Raw genomic sequence first — 14,458 nt, forward strand, 5'->3', positions numbered from 1 at the left:
AGGGGAATGGCTCAACTATCCCACTTAGCCAAGCCAGAAAAATAGATTAGATATAAATGAGTAAAAAAAAAAGAAGAAGAAGAAGGAATACTTTTTAAGTATAACCCGATCCCAATATGTATGATAGAATCAAAGTGATTCTTACTTCAATCCAAGTATTGGATCTCCTGTTTGATCTCAATTAAGAGGGGTCATGGAAAGAACAGGTTCAAAATCACGATCAATTCTTGCTGCAGCTGCATGAGCCCTTCCCGTGTGCCACAAATGACTTATGAAGAAAAAGAATCCTAGAACAAAATGAGAGGTAGCTAACCAACTTCTAGGAGAGACATAATTACTACATTAATCTCGGTAGCTACGCCACCCATAGAATTTATAGAACCTAAAGGAGCATGAGTCATATATTCTGCGGAACTCCGTTCTTGCTAAGGTTGTTTATCTTTTTTCAACCTACTCAAGTCCAATCTGTTTGGACCTCTTAGAGGTTCTAACCAGGGAGCACATAAATCCCAAAAATGCATAGTTTCTCCTCCCAAAAAGACTTCTCCGATTGGGGAACACATTAGAAATACCTAAACCTGTAAGTCCTTGCGCAGATCCTACATTAGCCCCAAGACATTGGTCTTTAACTAGAAAAATAAATACTTGAGCTTGAGAAGCTTCTGGTCCAGTAGGTCCATAAACTTGTTAGGATAAGCCGTATTATTGAACCAGACAAAACAAGAAGCAGTGAAACCAAAGACGAATAAAGCCCCTAAACTATAAGATAAGTAAGCTTCCCCAGACCATACAAGAGCGCGTCGAGCCCATGCGAAGGCTTTGGTTATGATATGCCGATTCCACCAAGTTTACAAATGGAACCTAACGATACATGTCCTCCTATTATATCTTCTAAATCGTCCACACTAACAATCCATCCCCTCCAAAGGGCAATTTTAGTAAATAACCAAATATAATACTTGGGCTAAGGGTCAAGTTGGTAATTTTTCTTACATCTCCCCTTCCCGGAGCCCAAGTATCATATACGCCCCCAAAATAAAGAACCTTATATACTAGAAGAAAAGCACCTAGACCTAACAAGATTAATTGAATACCTAAAATTGTGGCCATTTTATTTCTATCTTTCCATACATAATCGAAGAATGGAAAAGATTCCTCAAGTGTCTCAGGTCCCAAAAGTGCATGATAAATACTGCCAAAGCCCAATACTACAGAGGAAATTAAATGAAGTACTCTAGATACAAAGTAGGGAAAGGTGTCTATAACTTTCCCCTAGGACCTACCCCAACCTAGAGTAGCTAGATGAGGAAGTAAAATTAATTCTTGTTCATACATAGGCTTCTCTAGTACGAAATGAGTCACTTCAAATAGGTTCATTGCTCTGGCCCAGAATACTATTAATCCGACATGGGCTACGTGAGCTCCTAGTAGTTTACCGAACAAATTAATAAGTCGAGCATTCCCGGCCCACCAAGCAAAATGGTGGTTTCTTGGTCACGACCAGTTATATCTAAAGTTCCATTAAAGAGCATTTCCATGTGGTAGAACCTCTTCAGGGAATATAAGACTTTCATGAGGCTAATCTTGAGCTGCCATCTAAGCACGAATACCTTAGCTTAATAGAATATTTTTGGTGAAGAAAGTCTCAAATTCAGGATCTTCTGTTGAGTGGATTTCCTGAGAAACGAAGTCATGGGCATATAGGTTAAGGGCCAGACCGACTACTCCAAGAGCGCTCATCCATAAATCGGTTACTAGTACAAATAACATAAAGAAATGTAACCAACATTTATTGGAAAAAGCAACCTCAAAGATTTGGGACCAAAAGCTGTTAGCAGTGACCATTGAATAAGTTTCTTCAGCTTGAGTTGGGTTAAAAGCGCGGAATGTATTTGCACCATCACCATCTTCAAATAAAGTATTTTCTACGGTAGCACCATGAATAGCGCATAGCAAAGCAGCACCCAATACACCGACAACTCCCATCATATGAAATGGGTTTAGAGTCCAATTATGAAATCCTTGAAAAAAGAGGATGAATCGAAATATAGCTGCTACACCAAAACAAGATGTAAAGAACCAACCAGACTGACCTAGTAGATAAATAAAAAATACAGAAATAAAAATAACAATTGGGGCAGAGAATACGATTGCATTATAAGATCGCAATTGAATAGATCGAGCAAGCTCAAATTGACGTAACATGAAACCTATTAGTCCAAAAACGCAATGGAGAGCAACAAAAGTCCATAGACCGCCTAATTGACACAAAGGAGTTGTCTTCAGGACCCCACAGTAACAATAAAGAATGCGCCAAACTATTAGTAGGAGTAGAAACTATGGCCATTAAGAAATTACAGCCTTTGAAATAGGAACTAGTCAATCCATGTGTATACCATGAAGTTACAAAGGTTGTACCTGTGAACCAACCTCCTAGAGCGAAATAGGAACAAGGAAAGAGTAATAGACAGGACCAACCTACAAAAATGAAACGGTCCCTCCGTAACCAATCATCCATAATATCAAATAAATCATTTTTGTCTTTTGCAAATTTACCAAGGGCTATAGTCATAGTGATCTTCCTATTCAACTACTTCGCCCATTTTTTAGCACCTCATAGTATTTTTGGGGCGTTCGAAGATTCGATCAATTCTCTATGATTTCTCTTGCACTGCCCCTTCCAATGGGTTTCGAAGATAAAAATCCTTTATTGGATTGGCCCATAAACTAACCTAGGGAAATCCATGAACTCAATTTGGTTATTCTTTCTTACTAAGAATATGAACCATGAATTGTCTTCTTATGATTCATCAATCAGATAGATGAATCCTCTGAAAGAACTTTTTTTAAGGAACAAGCGATCCCCTTTCTCACTACTAACTGATCCTCCGATCTACCCCTCTTGTTCAGTTAACTAATGTTATTCTTAGATCTTGTTCGTGATATTGAGAAAAATAAAGATATTTATAGATTATTCTAATTTCTATGTATACTAAACTATTCCAATTACATTATTTTATTCCATTTTTTTTTTTCATTTTCTTTGAGTGTCTTCTTTGTTCTATCTCCTTTTCCTTCAGATAAATATAAAACTCCAGAGTATATCTTCCCACGGGTCAAAAAAAAAAAGATACCTCGAATATTTTTCTATTGAGTTTAATCTCTTAGAAAGAGAGAATTTCCTATTTTTTTCCTTAAAAACATGAAAGTCTCTTGCTCACATCCATTCTCCATCACACTGTCGGAACAAAAATATCGGATGAAGTGATATAGAAATGTTTGGTACATGAAGCCGCGATCTGATAGATATCTATCTAAATATACTTAGGTAGATATAAATTCATCTTGATCTGTAATCAAAGAAAGATAATGAAAATGGCTCTTATCTTGTGACTTGGAAGAAAGTTTTCTCCGTAGAGGAAGGGAATAACAATTCATTCCCATAGAAAATCTAGGAACAAGAAGATTTAATCACAAATATCGACAAATTCTTTCGAGGTCCAAAGAAATGAAATAAAAAAGGGCGTCCATTGTTCCATTCCAATTTCATCTCTATCAAATTTTAATATCAGAATAGTGGATATAGTCATAATTCAAGAGGTCTGGTCCACTTACTTTTTCTTTTGTTGATTTCGAATCTTTCCAATGGATTTGATTGGTATAATGTAAAATAGGGATCTTTGGTGATTCAAGAGATGGCTTATCATTATTCATAATAATGAGAATTGACTGAAAAAATGTTCAAATTTCTAACTAGAACTACTATACTCTAAATCAGTATAATGATAACGTATTATCTAGTTAGTTACATTTTTATTCCAAATAAAAAAAAACTCTATTTTCTGAATACTACGGCTGTACTTTTATGAAAAAACCAAAGCCCCTTATCAGATTTGAATCGATGACTTACATCTTACTACTCTACCACTGAGTTAAGAGGGCTTATTTGATTTAATTCTTGAATGAGTCACTATGCAGATAAAATCTCTATATGTACATATATTATATACATAAGTACATGCAGTAGACTCGTAGCGGCTAGTGGCTGATTCTTGAATAATCAAATGGATTTACCTAGCAAGTCTAGGGTAAAATAAAATGAATTCAAGACCAACCCTAATTTCTTTTATTGAATTGATCCCCATTAAAACAAAATTCACTTGATTGATACATAACATACGTACACACACATAACAATTTTACATAAATTTCAAGATATTTCATGTGATGAAGAGATTCTACTTGTCCCCTGAACTAAATTCTTAGAGAAAATTTTCGATAACTCCTTGATGGCACCCACTAGATTTATTGGCGGTTAATTTCCCATCTTAATATGAGATAGAGATAAGGATATCTCATCTTAACAATGGATCATTCCGTTACGTTTCATGCATTTTGGACCATTATGGTACATTTTATGCATCATAGTATGCTTTCAGGCATTTTGGAACAATCGTAGTGTTTGTTCTAAGTAATAGATTATGAAGTTGCTTAGAACAGTTATTTTATTTTGGTACATGTTGCTTTTCAGTACCATACGGCCATTTTTATAATATTGTATGTTTCGATACATTTAGCACCTTTTAGATTATTTTTGCCCATTTCGAAACATTTAGTGCATTTCTCATTCATTTAAGCAGAGTTTTAATTCATTTTTGCATTTTTTGTACAATTTAGCATGTTTTGGTACATTTCACATATGTAATTACACATTACGATTTTTTCACATTTTTCGAGATTTTGACACACTTTTTTTAGCCTTTGGTGCATTTTGGTTCATATTGGGGTTTTAGTGGAACTACCTTAAATTTAATGTATTTCGATACATCTTGATGGGTTTCAGACTGGGGTTTTAGATTTCTTAGGGTTGTGATTCAACTTTGTTTGGGTTTCAACCATATTGTTACTATTTATTTCCCATATTTGGTCCCTCTGGAGCATTTTGGTAAAATTCTTATGAATACAATGGTTCATTTTGTTATGTTTTATGCATTTTCAAGTATTGTGGAACATTTTATGTATCTTAGTATGTTTTGGCACGTTATGGTCATGGTTGGAGCGTTTTGCTCTTTTTTTAAAAAAAAAAACATATTGGGGCATTTTTTCTAATTAAATGGATTACGGTGAAAAAAATATTGGAGTATTTGTTCTAATTTAACAGATTACGGTGTTGTTTAGTGTAATTCTTTTATTTTAGTACATGTCGGTGCTCAATATTTGCATTTCAATAAATTTAGCACCTATTTTTTGCCCATTTCGAAACATTTTTGGGTATTTTTTTCATACATTTAGCTGAGTTTCGATTCATTTTTGGTATTTTTGTACAATTTCTCGTGTAAGTATATATTGCAATTTTTGTTCACGTTTCTCAAGTATTTTGACACACTTTTTGTCTTATGTACACTTTTCACATTATAGTTCATTTCATTTCACATATTTTGATATATTTCATCAAACGGAATTTTTGCTTTCTTGGCGTTGTGTTCAATCCTAGTTGGGTTTTGAATCTACTATTTTTACCTGGGTTCACACTAGTGTGGGTAAAGTTCACTTATTTTGGTACACGTTCCACTCTTTTTTATACATTCTAAGCCTTCAACGTTTTATTTAATGTATTTTGGTATGTTTTGATGTGTTACCATATACTTCCCATATTTGGTACTCATTGGAAGCTTTTATTATATTTTCACGCATTTTGGAGCGTACAAACATTTTATGCAATATAGTTCGCTTTTGCATTATATGGTCATTTTGAGCATTTTGTTGGAGCGTTTCGCTATATTTTGGAGTGCATTGGGCGTTTGTTCTAATTTAATAAATTAGAGAGTTCTTTAGTACAATTCTTTTATTTTAGTGCTTGTTGGTGCTTTTCGGTACAATTCGGGCTTCTACTATTGTTCATTTCGATGATTTCCTTTTGGGTTATTTTTGCAGGTTTCTAAACATTTCGTGCATTTTTCACACATTTAGGGGAGTTTCTATCCATTTTTGGCATTTTTGTCCAACTTTCACATGTTTTGGTACATTTCACATCTGTACTTGCATATCACAATTTATTTATTTTTTTCAAATCTTTGGAGCATTTGGACGTATTTTTGTGCTTTTTGGTACATTTTTCATATGATGACTCTTATCTTTAGTCAAACAAATTTTCATTTCACGTACTTTGACACATTATGGGGTGTTTCAATTCGGGATTTTAGTTTTCTTGGGATTGTGATTCAATATTGTTGAGTTTTGAAGCTATAGTTGCAATGCGGGTTCATGGCACATTGCATAGGGATACCCGGTGTTTTAGAAGCTTGGGTTAATGGCACATTGCATATCAATGCCCAAACAAAAGGGTAATGATGTTGCCAGATAATGGGGAAATGGTGAGTGACAAACTGGCAGTGACAATGACAAGGTGCTTGAATTGGAGGATGATAGTGATGTGATGGGTTAGCGGTACACAGTAGTAGGTGAAACAGTTTTACTAGTCGTGCTCTCAGTACACAAATCAAGGGGATGACATGGAGCAGTAGAGGGCAAACATCTTTCATACTAGGTGACATGTCATAAACAAGGTATGTAGTATGATTATTGATGGGGAAGTTGTTGTACCAATGTTGCTAATACTACCCTTGTAGAAAAGTTGTGTTTGACTATGTTAAAACATTTGAGGCCTTTTAAGTTGAAGTGGTTCAATGAATGTAGAGAAGTCAAGGTTAATAAACAAGTCTTGGTGAGCTTCGCAATTGGGAAGTATAGTGATGTGTGACGTGGTTCCTTTGCATGCTTAGTATATTGAGGAGGCCATGACAGTATGATAGGAAAGTGATACATGATAGGTACACAAGTAGAAAATCTGTTACTCTTGCTCCATTAACACGAAAGTAGGTCTATGAACAAAAGTGAGGTGGCTGAAAATAAAGAGAGAGAGTGGAGTTGTTTTTTCCAACCAGCCAGCTTTTAGAAGTCATCCCGAACAGACAAAGGAGTTTCAAAGGCAAATGCTGAAATTGATTAGCAAAGGGTATGTGAGCGAAAACATGAATCCATGTGCTATGCCAGTTCTACTCGTACCAAAAAAGGATGAGACTTGGAGAATGTGCATTGACTGCAGGGCAATGAAAAACATAACGGTAAAGTATCGTCATTCCACATCTAGGTTAGATGATATACTTGATGCATGGATCATGTATATTCAATAAAATAGACCTTGAAAATGGATATCACAAATTTAGGATGAAAGAAGGAGATGAATGAAAAATTGCTTTTAAAATTAAATATGGATTATATGAGTGATTAGTTATGCCATTTGGACTTACTAATGTACGTAGCACTTTCATGGGATCAATGAACCATGTGTTGCGTACATTCATAGGTATTTTTAGTATGCCCTTATGATCACCCATAAAGTATCCCACCTAACAGCGCCAATAATCATAACATCATAAAAGCACAATTGAGTAGTTTGTAATTCGAGCATTATTATTTTTGTGCATTTCGTTAAATTTAGGTCCTTTCGAGTTATTTTTGCCCATTTCAAAACATTTTGTGCATTTATTTATAGATTTCGCAGAATTTGTCCATTTTTCTCTACCATTGGAATAGTCCAGTTGTGCAATCTTTGTTCAATTTGAGCAATTTGAAGTTCATAACTATTGAAATTATTTGATTCAAATGCTTTGATCTAATTCTTCTTCATTTTGAAAAACATCTGAAATATTTCAGATCTATTTGTAGATCTCCTTAAAAATTTTGAAATCGAAAAAATAATTAAATAAAATGAAATTATAATACTTACTACTATAGACCCAATGCTACGGGATAGACCGACTCTCACCAAGCCTACAATGGGACCATCCAAGCAAGCTGTTCAGCAACTTTCAAGTTTGAACCAGGTTCTCCTATGACTCAATATCTAAAATGAAAATTACTCTAACCTTACCTCACCTCACCTCACTCAGTTTTGGCTTTGATACCAAAAGAGGCCCATGGATATAGAGATAGAGGGAAAATAGACAAAATGTTGAAATAAAGGAATAATTTTATCGAATTATAAAGATTGACGTTACAAGATTGAAATAAAAAATTTGAAATACAAGATTGAAATTTGAAAACTCAAGAAAATTTAAGAATACAAGGATTTTCTAAAACTCTCTTGAAACTAGTTAATCTCTTGTTAAATCACACTTAAGGAGATCTTTAGTCTTGAACTTCTTTTATACTTGAATTCTTGAACTCCAGACCTGAATTTTTCTATAATTCTTGAAAGGGATCTTGTAGGACAATAATTCATGTCCAACTTTTTCTTCCACTTTGATTTGTCTTCTTCAACTTTTGAAAAGTATTTTGTCTTCATCTTTTCTACCTTTTTGAAAAATTTGCCTTAAGTTTATTAAAATGGCCTTAATAAGGTCATCTTTTCTTGCAAGTAGGTAGAGCTTCCAGAAACAGCTTTTGAGGTAGCAGACATATCTTGAAAAGAATCTCCTTTAACTTATGAGCTCAATATTTTTTAAACTCATCCAAATAGGTCCATGAGCTCGATATTCTTTATTCTTGATTAGATATTTTATAGTTCTGATTGAGACATTCTCCTATATCATTCGGTATAAACAAGGTAAATAGAAAATTGTTCATTATTAAGGAGGTATGTACTGCTTACTTCTTTAAGTACCAAACTGCTTGGATTTGAATATATTAATGACATGTGTCAATAAGGAGAATTTTTCTAACAAGGTCAAGCCATCTATCCCATCCATTTGAATTCGTTTATCTGATCTCTTTCTTGCCCCCAATGAGCCCTCTTTTAGTTACTCCTAGAGTAGTGAGAACTTTATAAGGATATGAAAGAAGGACTCAAGTGCAAAGATGCTTTCATTGTCAGAAAGAAGCCGGTAGCAAAGGAAGTAACGTCCACACAAGCATGATGGATATTTGTTTAATGAAAGTAAGTTGTGAGCCTAATTGTCCCATTGTTCAATGGGTCATTTTGGTATTATAAAAAAACCTTAGAGATGTTGTACGATCATTTCTATTTGTTTAAGGTGAAAAGAGATGCATTACATATAAAAAAGGGTAAGTTTAAGATTTTATAACAAGGCTTGTATACAAAGGATCTGTTCCTATCGAACCTTGGGTTGATACGTCTATGGACTTTGTGCTAGGATTACCTAGGATTAAAAAGGGTAGAGATTCTATATTTGTGGTAGTGTATAGATTTAGTAAGATGGCTCACTTTAGTCCTTGTCATAATACATATGTTGTCACGAATATAGCTAACTTGTTCTTTAGGAAAATAGTGCAACTCTATGATCCACCTAGGAGTATTGTATCTAATAGAGATGTTAAGTTCCTTAGTCACATTTGGAAGTTTTTGTGGGTAAGTTGGGAACCAAACTATTGTTTTCTATTACTTGTCCCACACAAATAGATGGACAAAGTAAGGCATTTAATAGAACATTATCTCAACTCTTGCACACTATATTCAATAAGAATTTGAAAAGCCGATAGGATCGTTTAACATTTATAGAATTTACATATAATATGGTCATGCATTCTACTAGTTATTTACCTTTTAAAATTGTGGATGGTTTTAATCAACTAACTCCATTGAATTTAATTTCTTTACATGTTTATGAATATAGGTAGTTTAGATGGGAAGAACAAGGCTGAATTCGTGAGGTTAATCCATGAGAATGATCTACTTCAAATTGAAAAGAAAAATGAACATTATGCATTTCAAGTTAATAAAGGAAGGCGGCGTGTAACATTTGATCCAGCTAATCAGTCAATGTTACTAATCTTTCTCTCTTTGATGCTGGTGAAGATTGGAGATCCAATCCATTAGAAGAGGTAGGGAATGACGAAAATCATGGAAACCAGCTACCAAGGACCCATTGCATGTTGAAGATGGACCAATGTCAAGATCAAGAGCAAAGAGGATTAAGGAAACCATGCAAGGACTTGTCCAAACTACATGAGCCATGAGTTTCAAGTGAAAGGAGCAATATACACAATGTTTCAAGATAGTCATAAATGAAGAGCCAACCTTAGTGCACTTAAGTCAATTTCGAACTTATCAAGGACTTCGTCTTTGTGGTGTGCAACAACTTCATAGCAAGGTTTAGATTCAGGATTACGCCTATCTTGCCTCCTAACACTAGAAACTCCTATTGAGAACGAATTAAATCAAATAGTTCTATTTCTCAATCTTTCTGACTTGCTCCTACGAAACAAAGGTCGAAAAGATTGAAAAAATCAGTCATTCACGACCACTGATGAAGGATTCCTCGACAAGTTAAGGATTAGTAATCTTTTTTAGAAATTGAATGGATTCCATCTTATACATACGTGAGGAAGGTAATCAAAAAAGAAAGAAGATGAGTTCTTCTTTCTTATATCACTTAGGAGCCGTGTGAGATGAAAGTCTCATGCACGGTTTTAAATAAGAGAAAGAAGTGAGGAATCCTCTTTTCGACACCGACTCTCCCACTCCAGTCATTGCATTTCTTTCTGTTACTTCGAAAGTAGCTGCTTCAGCCACTTGAATTTTCTATATTCCTTTTTATTTCTCATCAAATGAATGGCATCTTCTTCTGGAAATCCTTGCTATTCTTAGCATCATATTGGGAAATATCATTGCTATTACTCAAACAAGCATGAAACGTATGCTTGCATGTTCATTCATAGGTTAAATCAGATATGCAATTATTGGAATAATTGTTGGAGACTCAAATGATGGATATGCAAGCATGATAGCTTATATTCTGTTCTATATCTCCATGAATCTAGGAACTTTTGCTTGCATTGTAATATTTGGTCTACGTACCGGAACTGATAACATTCGAGATTATGCAGTATTATACACGAAAGATCCTTTTTTGGCTCTCTCCTTAGCCCTATGTCTCTTATCCTTAGGAGGTCTTCCTCTACTAGCAGGTTTTTTAGAAAACCCTATTTATTTTGGTGTGGATGGTAGGCAAGCCTATATTCCTTGGTTTTAATAGGACTCCTTACAAATGTTGTTTCTATCTACTGTTATCTAAAAATAATCAAGTTATTAATGACTGAACGAAACCAAGAAATCACTCCTCATGTGCGAAATTAGAGAAGATCTCCTTGAAGATCAAACAATTCCATCAAATTTAGTATGATTGTATGTGTGATAGCGTCTACTGTACCTGGAATATCAACGAAACCAATTATTGCAATTGCTCAAGATACCCTTTTTTAGCTTCTAGGGTCTATTTCTTAGTTCAAGATCCCTCTTATTAACTGGAATCAAAGAATTAGTAGATCTGTTCTGACCAAAATGGGAATGGGCTAGGGTTATGAACTTATAATCTGATAATCGAGTCGATTCCATAATTAGAAGTTCATTCCATACTGGACCAGACCGGAATAGGGTTATATACATTCTCAAGGGGTCATTCGAGCGTATCTAAATAGATACTATGTTTACATATGTATCCCTACATTGTTCCATTCCATTTAGGATTAGGAATATGCATAATCAGACCTTTTTTTACATATCTCTCATTATTTGGGACCCTATTCACCTCTTTGAGCTTTATTGAATCGAGAAATAGGTTTGATTGGCCATCTTTTTGATATATACATAAGGCATTCGCCGGATAATTCAAATCGAAGCAATTGGATGTCCAACTCGAATCGATCAATAGAAATACTCACCCTTGTCATATATTCCACACATCACACTAGATAGATATCATATTCATGGAATAGGATTCACTTTCAAGATGGCTTGGTGGTGAAATGGTAAACACGCTAGACTCAAAATCTCGTGCTAAAGAGGGTGGAGGTTCGAGTCCTTTTCAAGGCATAATATTGAGAATGCTCATTGAATGAGCAATTTAATAAGAGAGCTCAGATGGAATTGGAATAAGTTCGGTAGCGAATCACGAAATCTTTGGGATCTTCAATATCTAATGAATGGGGAGTCTACTTGAAAATCGTCCGCCCTCCACCCACCCCTGAGTATATGTATCAACAGAATCACACAAGGGTAGATTATAAACCTTTGGTAAAATGCCCACCCGTAACCCAGTAGATTACATAGTCCAGGGATTGGTGACTTACCCATTCTGTGACTTTGGCACTAGACATTCCCAAAATGGGTACTATCGGGTCGGGTGAATTCAATAATAGACGTCTGTTGGCATTCTAATGTTCCTTCTCCTTTTAGGGCCTATCCGAAAAAGAATCCAGTACTTCTTGGTCGTGAATATCTGAACTGGTGTTCCCTGTTCAAGAATTCTTGTTTGGGCAGTTCATACCATCCATACATAATGTTTTGATATAAGATTTCAATTCTTCTGTGTTTCAGTAGTAACATATTGTTCCATGGAGCTAAGGTCCAAAATATAGAAGAAAGAAACGTTTCCACGACTCTACCACCTAGTCAATTATGTTCTACTTAATCCCTCTTTCTCTTTCATGGCCACATATCTTTCCGAGTAAGGAATGGGAAATCTTTGTCCTGTTGGATTCAGGGAAATCTTTGTCCTGTTACATGAATCCATCTTTTTCTCAACAATGTCTTTTTCATTTGATCCAATAGCGTTCCAATAGATAGGAACAGATTTGATAAATACTGATAACTCTCAGATAGAGTATTAGAATGAAAAGATCCATTAGACAATGAACTATTGGTTCTAAGCCATCTCTGATGATTAATCAACAATTCGAAGTTCTTTTCTTGTGTATTCTTAATAAACGAGCATTTATATATAAATGTAGGAGGATCTATTTGGGAAGTAAGAAGCCCCTTTGACATCTCTTCATCTACAAATAATTCTCGATGTGCAAACATAGAGCCCGGGGACTAATCTTTGAATAGGAAAAGGAGCAGATCTACAGGGTTCCAAATGAATTGACTTATTCGAAAAAGGCCTTGTTCTTTGGAAGATCTATCTCGTGTCTGGTACTGCATGGTTCCACTCTGCAAGAACTTTGAATCATTCTCTTGAAGCTCATCCTCTTCATCATAAATGATTGCTTGCCCTGAAACGACCTGGACCGATAGGGAAATCCCAATTCATTGGGCCTTTCGATACAATCAAATAGAAAGCCCCAAGGGCGCCATATTCTAGGAGCCCAAACTATGTAATTGAATAAATCCTCCTCTATCTGTTGCGGGTCAAGGACTCCTTCTCCCTCCCCTTCTTCAAACTCCGATTCGTATTTTTCATAGAGAAATCTCTAATCAAAGATAGAACAAAATCCATTTTGCATCATATCTAAGGGATTCCTCAGTTCGGGCCAAATAAGCAATGTCCCTTGATCATTATCAAGCTGACTGCAATCTGTTTCTGTCCGTGAAGATCCCACCAAAGCGCCTTCTACTTCTAATAGGCCATGAACTAGATCAGAATCATTCTTAATGAGTCCATAAGAAGTGATCCCATTTTTTTCATCGGGTCCGGGTAAAGACCAAAGGTCTTGAGCAACCGATCCGACAGAACAACTCAAAAGATAAAAGAAGTATCGTTAATTTCTTCATGCTCCTTCCAAGTTCGAAGTACCGTTTGAACAAATAAGAATCCCCTTCATTACATAATCTCTTCTTCATATATGATATAGGATCTATGGGGCAATTACTTAGAAGTACATGTTGTGCTACAGTCCTTTCTATCTGATAGAAAAGGATCCCATGATCCTGAACCGATCTTAAATGGGATCGCAAATCCCAAGTTTGTCGATCCTGAACCGATCTTCTATGTAATACTATTCGATAGGGCCTCATTGGTAAGTGCTACAAGATCTCGCGCATTGGAACCCATGGTTATGGACCCAAATCCATTAGTATGGAACATTTTCTTTTCCAAGTGAAATCCCCTAGTATATGAAAGAGTGAAAAAGTGCTTTTGCTGTTGTGGAATAAGAAACCTTCGTATCTTAATGCACGCATTGAATTTATTCGGAGCTATTAGAGCGGGATCCACTTTTTGGGGAATATGAGTCGAAGCAATAACAAGAATATTTCTAGTGGACCATCTTTCAAAGAGATAGTACACTAATAGACCACGGGATAAGTAATTCGACTCATTCACATCCAGATCATGAATGTTTGGAATCCATATTATGCAAGGAGACATTGTTTTTGCTAATTCGAATTGAAGGGTGATATAAAATCGGTCTATTTCTGACATCATATCCATAGTTAGTGCATTCATCATAGTTAGCAGTTCCAGCTCCATATCAAGGTCACGATCAATATCGTTACTAGCATCAATATCATCACTAACATCAATATTGTCACCATCATCAATATCGTCACTATCATCAATAAGAAAACCTTTAGGCTTGTTATCCAGGAACTTGTTCAGAAATACCGTAATGAAAGGAACATAGGAGTTTGTTGCTAGGTATTTGACCAAATAGGATCGTCTAGTTCCTATAGAACCGATCACTAAAATCCCCCTAGAGGGGGATAAGGCTAAGCGGA

At 35.3% G+C, this 14,458-nt stretch overlaps 2 pseudogenes; one reads left to right on the top strand and one right to left on the bottom strand.

Annotated features, from left to right (window-relative positions):
- Nucleotides 1-177: 177 nt before the first annotated feature.
- On the bottom strand, nucleotides 178-3,449 carry LOC111396089 (annotated as a pseudogene).
- A 3,582-nt stretch (nucleotides 3,450-7,031) lies between these two features.
- Nucleotides 7,032-11,098, top strand: LOC111405334 (annotated as a pseudogene).
- The last annotated feature ends 3,360 nt before the right edge of the window (nucleotides 11,099-14,458 follow it).

This window comes from Olea europaea, chromosome 1 (assembly GCF_002742605.1).
Source record: "Olea europaea var. sylvestris chromosome 1, O_europaea_v1, whole genome shotgun sequence".
Classification (NCBI taxonomy): Eukaryota; Viridiplantae; Streptophyta; class Magnoliopsida; order Lamiales; family Oleaceae; genus Olea; species Olea europaea.